Source organism: Lathamus discolor, chromosome 3 (genome assembly GCF_037157495.1).
Source record: "Lathamus discolor isolate bLatDis1 chromosome 3, bLatDis1.hap1, whole genome shotgun sequence".
Taxonomy (NCBI): Eukaryota; Metazoa; Chordata; class Aves; order Psittaciformes; family Psittacidae; genus Lathamus; species Lathamus discolor.
The window spans coordinates 90,599,984-90,619,194 of NC_088886.1; the positions used below are offsets into that span (position 1 = coordinate 90,599,984).

At 39.2% G+C, this 19,211-nt stretch overlaps 1 protein-coding gene across 3 annotated transcripts in view; it reads right to left on the bottom strand.

The window, feature by feature from the left end:
* Positions 1–19,211, bottom strand: part of CSRNP3 (cysteine and serine rich nuclear protein 3) — a 109,018-nt gene that overhangs the window by 88,936 nt on the left and 871 nt on the right. The window lies entirely within an intron of this gene.

Genomic DNA, 19,211 nt, shown 5'->3' on the forward strand with positions numbered 1-19,211 from the left:
TGCTAATAACACATAAACTCAGCAGAACATGTTTCATACAAGCTGTTTCAATAGCTTATTAGAACTGGTATATAACTGCTGTAGGTACTACAAGGTTTATCTATCTGTATTACACACACAATTATATGCATCATGTTTTTTCTTTATGACAAAGATAATTTTATGACTGAATTATAAACCAGACTAATTCCAAACCTAAAAATAATGCAAAAATCCACAAAAACATTTTAAGAGTTGCTCTGATAAGCCATTCTTACTATATGTTCAACACTAAATAAGACACATCCAGTTTAAGAAGCAGTTCGTTTGTGTGACCTTTTCCTCACCAAACTCAAAGAAAGCATTTTTAGATCTTCCAGTACTATTTTCCTGCTGGTAGGATACATTATTTTCAACAGTGAGTATTTCCATCACACAAAAGACCTACAGCTTACTGCACAACTTCAGCATCAATGAGATGCAATGCCTATACCCTCACATGACGAAGTTGTCAGATAAGCATCAGGCATGCCTAGGATTTCACTGTCTATGGATCTCACAGCGGCTGAAGCCTCCTAGGCAAGAGAAACAATAACCTAAAAAGCTGCTTCAAAGTCATTAATGAGGAGCAAAGAAGATGCCTGCACATTTTTTATACCAAAAATGTTGTGGCAAGGATCAAGAACAGCTCTTCAGAACAGGATTTTTTTTTCACACTTACCTGTAAATCGGATTTCTGTGTTTCAGCTCCGTCAGTGCAGACTGAAAGGCTTACTCCTCCTTTTTCTATCCATCAGACAGCAGTCATCCAATAACTGAAGTCATCCTGGCATCCTCTGGAACATGCTCTCTCCCTTATTTCCCACTCCCCACCCCCATCTGCATGCTAGCAAAATGGGAAAACAGCAAGAAGAAAACAGAACAAAAAAGCACATCTGAAAAACAGCTTTAATGAGCTACTTAGTAATCAGTAAGGATGCTCTGTTCTGGAAGGTAATGACTAAATTTAAAGACAAGAAAAAAAACAAGTCCCTCTATTAATAACCTTCAGCTCCGCTAGTGAACAGCAATTCTCCCTTTCAGCTCCTCGTTGTAAGGAAAAAAGGCAAACAGCTGTAGGAACTCAGTTATTGCCTGTATACATTCTTTGAGCCTGACTCAGCCATCCAGATCTTTAGTGAAGAGTGCTGCTGTGTCTTCAGGAAATTTTGTGTTTATCAAAATAACAGTGGTGCTTTTATAGAATGCAAGACTCTGAATTATCAGTGCAAATAAGAATAAATCAGAGATGGATGCCAGTAATTTCCTACTATATAAATTTTCTGTTTGAGGCATTATTTATGAAATACCTGAAAGAGAATAATTCCTAGATACTTTTTCTTGAAGTTTTATATGCAAAGCTCTACCCATATAATTGATGTGCATGCATTTATTTTACTGAATTTATAATACAGTAGCCAAAATCCAGTGTACCGCATGAACTTCATCCATACAAAACTTTCTACCTAAATAAAAATTCAAATGCAAAAAAAATGACTGGGTGAACCATTTTCAATTTTTGTGCTTCAAACAGGCTATTATTTGTAGCCTTTTTAGTCAAAAATCACTTTCCAATATTAGGGAACTTTTATTTTGTCTATATCCACATAAATTAGGTTTCCGCTCAGTTGAAAACAACAGCATCAGGTTTACTTCATGATAGTTTAATTAAAATTGAAATCAGTAATGAGTCTTCAGTCTTAGCTAAGGTAATGTTTACTGCCACATCAAAGCATTTGTAGTCCAGGATTTCCCCTTGAATGGAGAATGTTAAGCAGCAGAGGTTGACAAATACCTTTGTGTTTACAAATTTCCATCTTCAGCTCTGGCTTTCCAATAAAATTAACTGTGAATTCCTCTAAATAAGAGCATCTATCCTCTTCACTGAACTATCAGTCTTTAGCCACAGCAAGATTATAGCAATTAGCATACTTTCACTATAAAGTAATAGCTGGTTTAGCTTCTGAAAAAATTAGCCATTAGTCTTATAACAAACTGCCAGTGGATCCTGTGTATAAAATTCAGATTCTGCCTTAACAAGTAAAGTAGGTGTCTTTTTAATCAGATTACCTCATTTTAACATAAAACCTCTTCCTAGATGCCTGGAAAAAATGAAATCCATTCCTGGAAGCATTAGAAACCTAAAATAACTATTAGGTTTCAGACTGAGGTCCTTTCCAACCCTAACTGTTCTATGATCCTGTGCTAATACCATTTTGTTTAGTGGAAAGGAACTGTGGGGAAGACCAAGGAAAACTTAACCAGACATTCTGTCCTGGTAAGCAATTGGCTGGAAGACATCTTCAACTTTATTTTCTCTTTTATCTGTAGAAAGAAATGTGGGAGTTGAGCACTGAGGCTCCACCTCTCAAGCAGCCTGACTGCTGAGAGAAACGCACAGGCATACAGAACTGTAGCATCAGAACGGGACTAAATAGAAATCTTTTCAGTACAGATGGAAAGTGCAACATTGTTCCAGCCCTGAAGCACTATCAGAATAAGTAATCACAGAGAAATGGGCAGTACAAACAAGTAAATCAGAACGCCCTGCAAAATCTACTATGAAAAAAGGAGGTTATTAACAACAAAAAACCCAACACCCCTAAAATAGGCTTAGAATGAATCAACTCTAATACAGTCAGTGTTTCTAAATAAAACACAAATAGCCTTGCTACAAAAAATTACCATCATTAAATAGGCTGATGTTTCCCCCTCACAAGTGCTGTGCTCTCCCCAGCAGAGCAGCATCTGTGCAATCTGTAGCCTACACTCACCAGTTTCTTCAGAATTTTACATAACATCAGTCCTTGTGAAATCTGCCCCAGTTTGCACACCAAAAATTAAGTCACTTGCTTGATAAATGAATTTTAAATATATGAAATTCATTTCTGCTAACAGATCGGGGCGCTGAGGACATTCCCCTGTGCGAGGTGAGGTTTGGCTTCCTGGGCACAAGGCCAGTTTACAGACAGCACAGCTGGTGGCCTTGGAAGAGCAAGGGAGCAAGCAGCCTCGCTGTGGGCTTGCCCACCCTTTGCTAGGGCGCTGCGCTAAAATTCAGCCTCTCGCCCTTGGCCCTGCCCAAGCAATGCTACCACTTGGCTGCAGCCATGCCTGGATCTGGCCAGGCACCTGCTTGACACAGGCCCCAAGAGGCTGACCATAGACCTGCCTCTTCACTACAGCTCCTGTCTCAGCCTGGCAGCTACCCCTCCACCTGGCTGTTGTACTGCCCTGTCAGTACCGTTGGGCTGCCCTCAGCTTCTGGCTCTCCTGCCCTTTCCAGGCTGCCCTGGCCGCTCCCCAGCACGGCACCTGAACCCAAATGTCGCTTTCCAGAGACACCACCTGCAAAGTCTTAACAGTGCTTTCCGGCTCCAAGTGCCGTTATTGGACTAATTAATCACATATACAGAGAGACGGAGAAAGGGAAATTGGATCCTTTTTGAATCCACATTTGTACCTAGTCCCTGATGCAACTCAAGAGATGAGTCAGTGTGCTTGTATCAGTTTGGCTATTTCAGCTTTAACTTCTCTATATTTAACGCTCCTTTACAATATACAGGGATTTTGTTTGGTTGGTTGTCTTTGGTTTTGTTTTTTTCTCTTTCCAGAGCTATTACACTGGACAAAAGGAAGACTTTATCAGGAAGCAGGTTCCTGATGATTCTTCACTGCCCCTTTCCTGGAGTACATCTATTACTACTGAAGTATTTCCTTCAATCAAAGAATTAAGCTTCTTTTGGCAATCCGTTCATGGATCACCTCCTTCCAGACAAAAGCTTCAGAGAAAAAAATTTAGAAGGTATATACAAATTACAGTAATCCACTCTGCCATGCCCGGTAATGGTACTGACCGAGTAAATTAAAAGAACTTAAAGTATTAAAAGAATATAAGTAAGTTGAATATTAGAAGAATTATTAAATTTAAAAGAATTAAGAATGAAGAATAAAGAATATTAAAAGAATTAAGTAAGTTGAATTATTAAAAAGAATTAAAAGAATATAAGTAAGTTGAAATAAGAAACTGCAAGGCTGCCAGGGTCCTTTGACTAAATCTGTACAGCTATGCCATCAGGGGTGAAGGCAGTTCCTGACTTGGTTTGGTTCATTACAAACTATTTGTGGATCCCAGTTCAGGTTTCACTTGCAACTCACAGCTCTTTGTGACATCCAGGCTTATACGTCAAGATTTTACTTCCCACTCCAGAGATGCTGATAAGCTAAGGTGGACAAAAAGTTGAGAGGTGCTGCACAGACCCATGGGAATCAAATAAAATGACACTTTAGTGTGTATGACATATATAGCGATGTAGTAGTCTGTATCACATATCATATATATCACACAAATACATACAGTATAAATTATTTATGATGAAGATTAAACTATGCTCACTTCCACACTCAGGGATACTGGAAAAAACAAATAGAACCTGTGTTTATCTTAAGGCTTTAGACAACCCTTATTGTAAAGATGAACTGACACAGCTTATTTAGTAACAAGAACCTCAAACAAATCTCTTGTATTTCATAACATACACCACTAAAACTAGACATGGTATCTGCTTTCATCCACTTCCTTTAGAAGAGCTGATTGGATCCACTCCCCTCCTTTGGTAGGCTCTCTTAGCAGTCCAGTTATCTTTCTCTTTAGGCCTTATGCTTTTTTAAACTTTTTTTTTTTAATCAAAAATATTTGCAGCTATTCTGGTTTATCAGATTATTTTTCTCTCTTCTATTGTATCCCCTATCTGGTCCATGCTTGCTTCTTAATTGCAGAAACCAGTTTCCTTTCTAGAACCATGAACTACTTACTTAAAGACTTAAAGGGGTAGAGCAGTTGACATCGTCTACCTGGACATGTGCAAAGCGTTCAACACTGTCCCACATGACATCCTCGTCCCTAAATTGAAGAGACATCAGTCTGATAGATGAACCACTCGGTGGATAAAGAACTGGCTGGATGGCCGAACGCAGAGTTGAGGTCAATGGCTCAATGTCCAGCTGGAGACCAGTAATGAGTGGTGTCCCTCAGGGATTGGTGTTGGGATCAGTCTTGTCCAACATCTTTGTCGCTGACATGGACAGTGGGATTGAGTGCACCCTCAGCAAGTTTGCCCATGACACCAAGCTGTGTGGTCCGGTTGATATGCTGGAGGGAAGGGATGCCATCCAGAGGGACCTTGACACGCTTGTGAGGTGGGCTGATGCCAACCTTATGAAGTTCAACCATGACAAGTGCAGGGTCCTACACCTGGGTCGGAGCAATCCCAGGCACAGCTACAGGTTGGGCAGAGAAGAGATTCAGAGCGGCCCTGCAGAGAAGGACTTGGGGGTGTTGGTCGATGGGAAAATGAACATGCGACAGCTTCAGTGTGCGCTCGCAGCCCAGAAAGCCAACCGTATCCTGGCCTGCATCAAAAGGAGCGTGACCAGCAGGTCACAGGAGGTGATCCTGCCCCTCTACTCTGCTCTTGTGAGACCTCACCTGGAGTATTGTGTGCAGTTCTGGTGTCCTCAACATAAAAAGGACATGGAACTGTTGGAACAAGTCCAGAGGAGGCCCACGAGGATGATCAGCGGGCTGGGGCACCTCCTGTATGAAGACAGGCTGAGGAAGTTGGGGCTGCTCATCCTGGAGAAGAGAAGGCTGCGTGGGGACCTCATAGCAGCCTTCCAGTATCTGAAGGGGGGCTATAAAGATGCTGGGGAGGGACTATTCATTACGGACTGTAGTGATAGGAGAAGGGGTAAAACTTAAACAGGGGAAGTTCAGATTGGATATAAAGAAGTTCTTTATTGTAAGGGTGGTGAGGCACTGGAATGGGTTACCCAGGGAAGTTGTGAATGCTCCATCCCTAGTGGTGTTCAAGGCCAGGTTGGACAGAGCCTTGGGTGGCATGGTTTAGTGTGAGGTGTCCCTGCCCATGGCAGGGGGGTTGGAACTAGATGATCTTGAGGTCCTTTCCAATCCTAACTATTCTATGATTTTGTGAAAGACAGAGGAGTTCAGAGGAGTTCTTTAAAGCTAAATCAATACTAAAAGCTGCTTGCAACATTGTTAACATTCAATATTAAAGCAGATTCTTAATTTGTTAAATTCTGCATCCAGTTTTTCACTAATGGCCTTTATTTCAAATTTTGAAAAAGAAAAACTAGGTACATACTGAGATGGGGATGAGAGCTTATCAGTAACTGTGGTTTCCTATGGTTCACAGGTATATCCACTTCAAGACTAGACCACCTTTTCCTTCTGCCACTGAGTATATGTTATGCTGATTTCTGCCTGCTGTCAAGTTTAGGATACCAGGTAGCACCTTCTGCACCATTTTATTTTCTTCTGAAACACAAATCTTCACAAGTAGGAGAGAAGGAAAGGGAAACAGTGGCCAGGGGCAAAGGGTCCTTGTAAATTTACATATCTCAAAGAACTCAGCTTACTGGTAATAACACCTCCCTCAATCTCCACTCCCTATTCCTTGCAGGCATTCATACATTGCATGGTTCCCAGCAGGTATCATCACGCTATGTAACTGTGATAGTTGATCACATAGTCCTTCATTAGAAGCCAGTTACGGTAGATCTCTTCTGTTAAATGCGAGATAGCTCTAATACTCTGCTTAATGAAGACACAGGTGTAGCTTGATATTAAGTGAAAGATATAGGCAGACATTTGAGACTGTTACCCATTTGTTACCGATTTGCACCAGGCAACTTACTGCAGGATCAGGCATTTGCCTAAGAAAAATGGTGGCTACTGCCCAGCTCAAGAGCAAAAGAGTTATCACGTCGTCGATTAATGCTGGAAGAGCTCAGACTTCCTACAGAATAATCACTTTCCTGAAAGATTGTAACTAGGACATCGGAACGATTTTTTCATGCATGGTCTAGAAATAAGGATCTTATTCACTGTTCTACTAGCAAGATGCCAAGAAGGTATGTCACAATCCACGGGTTAGATCTACTAGATTTCCTGAATGGAAAGAGACATTGTAACACCTTGTTTCCCAGCATCCTACATGTCTGTGGAAAGATCCTTGAAGAAGGAGTGACCAAGCTTGCAAGGCATCAAAAGACTACGTGCATTTGACTGCCACTGCCAATTTCATGTGGCAACTCAGGATCCAGTGTCATTAAGACCTGTGTAAGCATGGTCCCCAAGCACAGTAAACACTGACAGAGTTAAAAAGAAGAAAATGACAAATTAACTATGTATGACTTACTAGTGTGCACTCAGGGTGGCTGACTGGAAAATTCCTGTGTGGTCAAAAGAACCGGAACCCACTGATGCTTGACTATGAAATCCAGGCCAAGATTTCCTTAATTTTAAGCTGCTGCCATTGCAAGAAAATTACTTATGATTTATGACTGAAAACAAATGGAGAACTGACATTTCTTTCTCACAAGTTGTGGACAGATGCCATCACCTACTAGCCTTAGAAATGTCTCAAGGCACGTAGGATTCCAGTAGTCTGAGGTTTAATTAATAAGAAGCTATTGGATAGGATGTGTGTGATATAACTTCCATGAGTCTTAGAAAAACAGGGCTCCACAGTCCAAAATAGCAACATATTAAAATGCAGAAGCCAAACAACAAGCTATATTGGCTTCAATGCCCTACCGACTGCATTTAATGAAGCCTAAAGGGATGACTGTTAGGTTGGAGAAGCAGCTGGATAATTGTGGGCGATACAGAGTGAAAACACATCACCCTTTAGTTTGAAAATCGAAACTGCTTCAGGAATGAAGAACAGGAATACTTTACCACAGCACTGATATGCTTTCACTCTTCAATAGAACCTTGAATGCTGTGCCACCTCTGAAGCAGCTGTGCCAGTTCAGAACAGTAACGGACAGAGCCCATTTTATATGGCACGCAAGGATGCTACAAAGTGTCTATGCTGGTCAGTGGATCTGGCACTTGAATACGCCTTAGTTTAGTAGGAATTATCTATCAAGAAGCTGTAAAAACTGTTGGAGGGCGAAGGGGGTGTGTGTGTGTGGGAAGACTACACTTCTTGTGCAGGCCAAAAGCAGTTAGCTCCTTCCTTAGTTCTAAGAGAAACAGTACTGCCATACGTCTGTTACAACAGGTGAGTTTTTCTTTACTCTTCGATAAACAAACCCAAGCAAAACTAAAACAAATTCTCCTTTCCTCTTAAAAATAAATAAATAAATAACTTGTGGAAAACAAACAACAAAACCAAACAACACCACAACAAAAAACACACCTCACCACAACAAAACCAGAAACCTCTATGAAAACAGGGCCAGGCTGGGACAAATCTCAGGGCAAAATTTAATAGCATATTCAAGGCAGACTAATTTTCATCTCTCCGAAATGTAAGTTACATAAATTTCAACTTCCTCAGACTCCCACCCACTTTCCAAGATCAATTTATATTTCTTCAATCAGCTCAAGAGTACAGTCATCTGCCTTCAGTGAAATCACAAGTGGTAGAATAAATGACAGAAAAAGCTAAGCAAAGCACGAAAGTATATGTGGAATTCCATTAACTCATCTATGACTATCTTATAAAGTACTTTCTAGCACGGAAAGTATTTCCAATTTTCCTTATTTACACACCAACAACTAAGTCATGTAAGTTCTTCCCAAAAAACAGCAATTGACTTCTCACAACTAAGTAACAGTACACAAGCCTAAAACATCAGATGTTAAAACCAAGTTTCTTTTGAACCATAATCTAGACTTCATGACTGAAAGGAAATATAAAGCAAACCTGAACAAGTTTACTAACCCAATTTTTATTAGCTGTAAAAAAAAAAAATATTGGTGTTCAGCCATATTTGCTCAAGTGAGGAGCATAATGCTGACACAGCACAGTAAGAAAAAAGATGAGGTACTACCCCTTTTGGAAGGCACACAGACACAGACTGACAGCTAGATCAGGGAGGAATAACACTTTTCACTGCTATGACAGGCACCTTATGAGATTTTTACTTTGTCACCACAGCTGAATACCTGAAAGATTAATAAGGATTCTTTTTCTTTCTGCTTATTTTGCAGGTTAGACTAGTTTCTTCTTTTATTTATATTCCTTTCTCCTCTACTAATGCACCGACTTAATGAAAACTTTAAGCTGATTTTAAGTCGATGCAGTTCTGAGCTAGCTGGCAATTATGCATAAAGATGCCTAAAAAAATATGCTGCCATGTGTCTCAGGTTGCCTGGAGACTTTACTTTTTTATTAATAATTAATAAATACCAAAGACCATACATGCAAAGTATAAACACTCTCTCCTCCCCCATTAGGACCATTAATAAGGGATTTTATTGATGAAGAAACTACAAAATTAGTCTTTAAGACCTATATTTCCACCATGGGATCAAAGTTCCTATTCAAATGCAAGCATGGTTTACATGGAATGCTCACAGTAATTGTTTCCCACAGATGTTGCTACCAAACCTGCATTTAGAGGAAATGCCTGACATTTGACTGAAGAAATCATATGTGCATGTGTGTATATTGAAATGTTCTTGCAAGTTTGTTAAATAACAGATACCATAAATATTTTCTTTTTTGACAGTGGTCAGTAGTTCTTTGAGATATCTATACTGCAAGAAAAGTCCAGAAACATAAATGGATGAAGCCACATATTCTGAGCCTAAGCAACTATACTGCAGTTAGTTACAAACATCTAATTCAGATAGGAAAAGTGGGAAAACATAAAGAACAGGGATAATATCAAAATACATTTCCTCTGAACATTAGATGCTGATCCCAAGTTAGCATTGTGGGCAACTCTCAACTTTCAAAGAATAAAATTAAAAATCAACTAAATTTATATTGGATCAATCATGCTCTGTGTCCTACTATCCCAATTCCAAACACATGCACAGTGTTCTAGCACCCTTAATGTGTTTCTCCCCACAACTTTTTACCCATTTGAAAGTCACCCTTCTTCTGTTTCAGATTTTCCATTACCTGCACATCCATATGCCAACCAGTGATTAAAGAGAAAGGACCAAATGGTTAATCTGGTCCTCAAGTACATTATACAAACATAAACCATGTATTTTTTTCATAATCTGGTTAAAAAAAAACCCAAACAAACAAAACCCCCAAACCAACACGGTTTTACATTTCTACCAATGCAAGTACTGAATTTTAAAATACACTTCTGCAAAATCTAATTGCAGAAGTCACTGAAGGAGCTCCTCCTTTACACCATGCATCATTGTTTCTATTGGTAGTACTCATGCTTCTTCCCTAGTGCTGCTGATGCTATCCTTCCACACAAATGAACGGCCTAATATCAAGTTAAGAGTGTTATTCCTCTTTTCACCCAGTATCACCCAAAATGAAAGAAAGACCCCTGTTTAGCACTCTCTTCCCCAAATTATTTTATAGCTTGTCAATTATGGTACATTTCTATAAGATGCAGGGGTGGATTTGAACACCTTCAGGAAGAGGAAAGAACAGTAACCAAGTCTCTCACTTTGCTAGGAAATGCTGTCAACCATTTTAAATAAGCACATGTCTATCATAGGTAAAGAGAAAACTATTACGTTAAACAGTCCACAGAAGGGGGTTCAGTGCTTCGTGCACACAGCTGCCTATACTCTAAAGCAGCTCAGAAATTCAGACATCCTACTGTGCTAGTATGTCCATTTCAGCAAGGTGGAAACCCCAGTGAAATGCAAGATGACCAAATTTCTCTTTCTGTATTTTGCAGAAACACAAGCTCTGTTTTCTATGCTAAAAACACAGTATGCATTACTTTAAAAGTTGCAGCTGCAGACAACCATCAAATTGATTTCCTGAGTTGCAAATGCCTTTTTAATCACCTTCAGTGCAGCAGGAGGCCTGCAAGAAAATGCTTTATAGAATCATAAGCTTCAAAGGAACCATACCAACAGAATGTCACAGTTAGCAATAGAAAGCAGTACAGTAGAAAGCAAGCATCTCGAATTCTTTTAAACAAATTTCTCAAGACACATCAAACAAGAGAAGATAAAGATTCTGTCACTGGGCAGAGATCTCTTTTCAGATAGATAAGCTTCTTAAAAGAGGTCCTGGAAGAATCCCAAAGTTGTCACTGAAAGGAAAAATCAGCATTTCGTGTAAATTGTTATACCTTAGTTAGGAACATTTTTTTAAGACAGTGACAGAATCTGTTTGATTTTGCATCATTGTGAGTACACAACAATTCTGGTGGAAGTTAACAAGCAACTAAAGATGGAGAATGTGTTTTCATTCAATGTTCAAAGACGCAGAAAGCCATATGTAACAAGAAGCCACGTGTAACAAGAAGCCACTCAAGCTCTCCTTTATTTAGAAGTTGTTATATGTGTTTATATTCAGTATGTCTGTGTAAGGGAAAAGTGTATGTTGAACAATGGTCTATTTTAATCTCTACGGCCTTTCTACCATATGTCTTATGGACCTTCTTAGACAAGCTCGATCAAAATTTGCCTTAAAATCTGGCCAGGCAGGTCCCATGATGAAAGATGCACTGCTTAAATGTCACTGCATGATGTAACTGTAGGGACACCAGGGTGGAAGAAATATGCCTTTGTCTGACAATCAGATAGTTTCTATCTGACCGTTAAGTGGTATGAATAAACAAAGATGGCACCAAAGATGGCCCTCTTGTACAGCTGTAACAATAGAGAAACTACTGAAGGTTGGCCATCAAACAACCACATCAGTATTTCTGCTGCATACTGAATATTTACCAATATAGCGTTCATCATAAATCAAAAGTGTGTATTTGCCATCAAGCTTACTTCTCTTAACTATTAGTACAAGTATTAACACTTTCCTTAGGGTACCAGGGAATAGTGCTAAAAAAGGCCTCACTTGTAAATAGATCAGATATAAAAGAGTAACATGTAAATGTTTTTACCATTCACCATGTGCTATGGTTTACAATACAATAGGGAAAGTTCAGTACTAACCGGAAGGTACACAAAAGCCATTTCAAATATCTGCATTTATCAAGTGAATTACTATCTTTGCTATTTTGACCTACTAATACATAGTTCTCACTGAATACTTTCACATACAAGACAGAAAATACCCATTTTGTAACAATTTAAACCCCTAAATTAATGCTGTTCACTCTATTGAAAAGATACATTCCCTAGTCATCTATCACTAGCACTAGACTAAACATTATGAATTCAAATAAGCTTTAAAATAATTTTTAAAAATGTAATACTGTGATGCAAGTAATACAAGATATTCTAATCCACATGATATTCCATTCCAGTGACGTGACATGGCAAGAGAACAAAATTTTCTTACAGAAATCCAGGAAATTTCAGCTATATTCATTGGGTCTTCCTCCACTTCAATTGATATTTACAGACTCGATCTTTTACATCCCTTAAGGAAAACAGCTTTGCAAGTAATTATGTGAATGTGTTTGTGATACAGATAACGTATCACTATGAAAACTGTAATTTTTCCTCATCTTAATAGGAATTTTAGTCACACCTGGGAGCAGCATCATTATCACATAGAGTGTTTGATCAGTAATACACCAGATACTGACAAGAAAGCTACATAAAGATCAACAAGGGCTATTTGTAAGTCCTTAAATGACATTTATTAAGCACAAAACATGGTGGGGTTTGTTTCTAAATCAGCATTTTTATCAGACTGCTCCTATAAAACAAGACTGAATTAATCATTGGTTGTTCTTAAATTTAAACCACACTGCATTCTGTAGACAAAAGTAGCTACTTTCTTTAAGGCACCACAATCCTGAAAGAACTCATTGACAACATCAGTTCAGTGTGATCATGCACTGACACCTAGTGAATACTTGCAGTTAAGAAATCCTGTTATCTTTAATGCCCATGCAGGACAACTGTTACCAATATATTCATGCTGATAAGATGCTTCACATACAGACTGGCGTTCTCTTCTTCTAATTAGAGAGACATTAGGATATGCAGTATTTCTTGCACACAAGCATGAGAATACACAATATTTTATGCAGTATCTGACCTGCTTGAAAAACATGTATGTCCCTGCGAGTCGTTACCTTGGTTTATTTTTCATCCATAACAACAGCCTAGTGACTAGTGCACAGTATGTCAATGAGACCAACCAGACAAACAAGTTCTCAGAGCCAAGATGTATTTTGCAAACCTCCATCTCTGCTCAGGGAGTCAGCTGGCTCCACACACAGCACAATTGTTTTGTTTCCATTATGTAGCAGATGGTGGTAGAGATGATCTGAAAAGCCCTTAAACGTGAACGGCACATGCTGAGGAACAGTGGAGACTGCAACCAGAGGATTTATAGCTGAGAACAATCTGGGATCAGTGATTATGTCATCGCATTGTCACTCCTCCTAATGGTGTCTCAACAGAGATGCAGAAGCTGGCTGTTTGACCTATTCAGCCAGCTTCACGCAGGATCACCAGCCCCACATCCTCTCCATAAATAATAGATCTGATACTGCAATTCACAACTCTTCTTATTCTTTTACTACATTTAAGGGATCCCTTCTCCTAAACTTCACGTTTCTCAAACAAAGTCCAAGCTAGAAATCATCACTTCTCTTGAATTCTCAAGGAGCACTGGACAAAATACCGTATTTAAATGGTGACTACAAAGAAGACAGATACTCCCTTTATACAAGGAGGCACACTGAAAAGATCACAGATAACTGGCACAAGTTAATCCTGGGGAGATTCTGACTGGACATAAGAGGAAAATTTTTCATAATGAGAACAATCAGCTACTGGAATAATCTCCTCAGGGAAGTGGTGAATTCCCCAACTTTTCATACTTTTAAGATTCAGCTGGACAGGGTGCTGGGATGTCTGGTCTAGGTTATGCCTACCCAAGAAAGGTTGAACCGCATGATCCTTGAGATCCCTTCCAACCTGATATTCTATGATTTTGTGAAATTATTCAGTGAAACACTGCACTGCCTAGGGTTACAAGCAAAGCCAGGAAAAGCAAATATCAAAATAAACCTTCAAGCTCTTACAAATAGGCTGAGGCTGTGGGGGGAGGCAGGGGAGGGGGTGTTACGCAATACACTGCCAGATGCTATCAGTTGCCATAAATCTTTGCAGACATGTGTTCAAAATTCCAGTTTTCATATCTCGATTTTCTTGAATTCCCAAACATAAAGATACTCCAGGATCACATGCAGCATTATGGATGAAACACTACTGCAGGCTCTAAGCTGTTTTTTCAATGTAAACACTGAACTGACTTGAAAGTTGTTCCTGAGAAGAGTGACAGAGGTCTAAGTTACATGTACCTCCCCTATTCAGTAACATCTCTTAGAAGGCTGGGGGAGTGGGGAGAAAAAAAAAATACAGTAATTTCAGAACTTGTAGCTTCACTTGAAAAAACCCTGATATTCATCCAAGGTATTTATGTCTGGGTATGGGTGTTAAGCTCAATTTCTGTCTCTTGTTTATGAAAGTTACTTTGTCACAGCTATGGCATACACAGGTGATGGCACTAGTGAAAAAAGTCTTTCACAAGTAAGTGTCTGGATGAAGTTATTACCAGGTTGCCCTACACCTGCACAATACTTCTCCAGCATAACTGCGTGTCTTTGGATGAGTAGCTTCACTTGCAGAGATCAGTGCAGTGGTTTTTTTCCTTTTCATGATTTCAGAATTATCCTACCTGTGTGTACGGTGATGCTGGCTGTGGGAGAGAGGTCTCCCAGACCAAACAACATGAAAACCAGCAGGCCAGTGGCAGCCAACTTGACTTTCCAAATTGGGTTTTAATACATCTTTAAATTGCCTTTCAGGTGTTACAAACATATCTTTCTTACATGCACTATTGAGAGGGCTTTTGCAACATAAATGGTAATTACCTCCTTTGCCTATGCTGTTTGTTTCAATAACTATATTGTTCCCATTTTCTTTCTTACCAGTTGCAGAAAACCACAAACAAAACCAAAGTGGGTGTGGAGGGAACTTAACAAATCTCAACTGGCTTCTTTTTGGAGAGAGAGCTCAAAAAGAAATCTAACAAAGAAAACTAGAAAAAACAACCCATGCCTTAAGCATAGTTACTCTATGGCGGGTTCTCCTGTTAATTATTTAATTTCCATGCTACCCATGTGTTCATTTGAGAATGTGAGGGATACAGGGCACACACACAAAATTATTACCACTGTTAGCAATTTTTTTATTTGTGAATCGGGTATAGTATTTTGAGATTCTTTAGTTAAAATACGTAAGTCCACTTGAAAAATATTTTATGAATACATCCTGGAAATGAGTCGAAGCCAAAGAAAACATTAGCAGAAGCCAACACAAATCCTGAGCAACTTGAACTCTCATTCCTCCTTATGTGCATACACAATGCTCACAAATATATACGCATTAAAATTTATATACATGTACAATGGCCTTCTGTTTGTCAAGACTCCACCTGGAAGATGACACGTTTTCCATGCTACCACTACAGTAAGCCTTTACAGATTTTCCACCATCTCTTATGCTTTGTCAAAAAATAGAACAATTAGCCGCATTCTTGTCAGGATTTCACATTTAAATGTAATCGTATGGGCAAAACACAGATTATTAAGGAGTGAGGTGGGGGGGTGGGGGGGACAGCAGAGTGCCTGATCAGTTTTCATGGATCAAGATTTCCTCTGTAATAATAATAAAAAAAAAATATACCTCCTCAAACCATACACATTATTCTGCTTTGCAGATCAAAAATCCTCGTTGCCATGGGAACTGCAAAAAAAGCCAGTCATGACATAGCAAGGCTACAACAGAAACATGTCTGCTGGGAAATTACCAGTAGTCCAGGTTCTTGTATCAAAATCGCTTGGATATTTGCAACCTGAAAACAAAATGCTTCCTCAAATCTTACTTCTAGACTCTCCTTCCATAAGCATTTTGCAAATTTTCACTAAAAGCTGCTCATATATATTTTGTTTATACAAAGGAAGGTAAGCAAATTAGTGGTTAAGACTTACTACGTCCAATTCAAGAATACCAACTTGTACGTATGTCTTTTCCAGATATACTTGGTATAAAGTGTACACTCATGATTTATATTGCTCAGTTCATCTACACACAAGACAATAAACAGATCCCTAAACAACAACAACAACAAAAAAACACACAACAGCAACAGAAATAATCCTAAAGCACTTGCTGATAGGCACACAAAAGAAGAATATTGCGTAAGAGTGGCTGTATAAAGCAAGATCTACAATAATGCAGTTGTTTAACACAGTATTTCAAGGTTAGTTAACATGCAATTTGCCCTTTGCATCTGTGTTCTCACCAGGTAACAAAAATTAACGTTTGATTACTAAAATAGAATATCAAGCCTTTTGAGAAGGCTGCTGGCACTTCAAAGCAAAGTGAAAAATCAGTGTCAAACCTAGAGTCATGCAATTCCCACTTGAACACAAACAGTTCCCAGAAGTGTAAGTAAAAAAACCAACCAGCTGATCAAAGGATCTGTGTAATAACATGGAATTCATATTACAAACATACCCTTTTTGGCACCCCATTATAAATCTTACAGAGGTGCTAGATTTATTTTGCTGTCAAATGTGTATGATATAAAATGTCTCGAGAATGCCAGATGAGAAGTACTGCATTGAAATGGTGTGACCTGTAGGCCATGTGCTGATTTGTAACACAACCACAACGCTGGGAAGATCCCTGGAGAAAACAGTTTTGCAGAACAGTATTTGCAAAAATAGCCTTTGCACATCCAAGCAATCTCAATATATAATCGAAATACATTTTTATTTTAACATTATAACTACTTAAGTATCAGATTATGAAAAATTACTTTAAAAAGAAACCTTGGAAACTAAGTACAAGTCCTGTCTGCAGTTCATGGTTCCAGATGGCTCTGCAGAACCGTTAATTAGGAAATACGTTTTTATCTGTTCTTAAAAACATACTTTTTTATCTGTTCTAACACTTGCTTATCAGACAGCACATTACACAGAACGCAGCACCACTGAAACCAATTAGTTTTGATTAACTCTTCATTTCATCCCCTGCTCCAGAGCACAGATTAGAGCAGCTGCCTACAGTTTAGCCATGCCCATTCTCCTTTTTGACCTAGCCTGCATGCCCTGGCAAAGAACTGCGCAGATCTGGTGAAATGCTTGGACAAATCATCAAATAATGGAGGACATTCATAGTAATGGAAGGCACTTCCAGTGGAGAGTGTAGTCACACCTGGGAAATGCAACAGGCTTTTTCATTTTTGCCTGACAAAGTCATAGGTAAACAGGATGATGGATGGGGGGAGGGAGGTGACACCTGCATCTTTATTATGCCTTGCAAAAGTATTTAAATTGGGCTTAAAAAGCCAGGCAGTTTACAACAAAGTGAAACAATCAAGTATGCAAAGCTTCTAATGGCAAAATTTTATACCGAGAATGGGGTGACATTATTCATTTGATGAGTTTTTAGAATTAGCAAAAATACCAGTATCTTTTCCTGAGTGGTGACTCGTGAGGAAAAAGGGCTGTGCAGTAAGAAAGTAACTTGTACAAAAAAGTATACTACAAATAGTAAAAAACACAGGAAAATACTTAATCTTCTAGTTCATTTTACTGCATATATCAGTCTTTCACTTAACACTGCATCTATTTGCCAAGACATTATTTCAGTAATATGGATGCTCTGCATTTCTCAATTCATACAAATGTTAGGCAGATGTCTTCGCTGCCAGGGACATCCAACTCCCTTTGTCCTCTGGCTCACTGTTTCTCTGAACTAGTCACCATCAACCACCTGTAGAAGATTGCCCTATTTATACTTGGCTATTTAGAAAGAAAACAAACCCCAGTTCAACCCCATTCACCCCCCCCCCCTTTGAACAAGTGAATCAATGTATTACATCAGTGTCGTAACATCTGTCTGTGGTTAAAGCGAGCTGCTACTTCTAGTGCTCTACTATCAGTGTGACAAACACCAAACTGGGCTGTATTCCGATCTGCAGCCTCTCTACAAGGCTATTTGTTTCCAAAGTACAACAATTTACAATAGCAGATATGTGTTGTAACTACACAATTACAACCTCCTACAGTAGCTTGTTGCTTATTTTTTCCAAGCTTGTTGCTATGCAATCACAAAGGCAGAAAATGGTATTAAATTGTCATTAGAATGACCTGACAGAATCCAAAGTCTAAGCAGTAAAGCACAAGACCTATAAAAACGATAAATTCACAGTAAGGTGACACTGCATGCTGCAAGCGCAAGTAAGGGTCCCCATCAAGTGAAGAAGCCAGCCCACACAGAAATGCTTCATAACCCAGGAATCTGAGACTACCCAACTCAAATTACAAATAGATTTCACTACACCACATACTGCAGAAAGTTGTGTTTATCTCATTATGAAAGCCGGACAGATCTAAAGAGCTCCACACAAGAACACTTTAAAATAAAGGATGCTTAGTCGCAAAGATAAACAGAAATATTCTCTCCGAGTCCCCTGGTTTTCATTCTCTTTCTTGCATTCTCTAAAAGAAACGATAGATGAGATTTTCAGTGAGCCACCCCCAACTAGCGAGGCTAACCTGAATTATGCTTCATGCAATAAGCACAAAAATAACATATTAGAACAAAACAAAAAAAAAAACAAAAACCCCACAGAACAGGCATACAGAAAGGGCAGACCTTTCCTCATAGTCCATTATTAAAAGCGCTATTTAAGAGATTAATATAGCTTGCTTCCCTGTGACAAGACTGAAGAGCACAGAAATTGTCCTGGAGCCACCCTAGGCTATGCCACTCTGGCACCTTTGCTCTTGTGTCTTTATTTACTTTACCACCTCCCAAATACATTCAAATTTACGAAATTCTTAGATCTTTATTTTTCTCCACACATGCTACGTAAATGCTTCATTCTCCTACTCGCACGCTGGTGAAACAAAAGCAACAACTGTGGATGTGCAACCATTTGTGCTGGACTTCAGGTAACAAACCTTCCCCCAGTAAAACACGCCACTGCGAAGTCAGATGGGTACAATTCACTCATACGAGTGAAAGAATCTGGGAAGGGAGCATGCCTTCCTTCCTGAAGCAGCCTATTTATTCTGTAGCTCTAATAGCCACGACCAGCCACTGCCCAACAGTTTGTCTGTCTTACCTACTCCGGCAACGAAAGAACGGGCGGTATCTGTTGCTCTGGAGTTTGCTGCGCTGAGCAGATTCAGGCCAGTTTCTTAGGCAGGACGAGCGCAGTCTT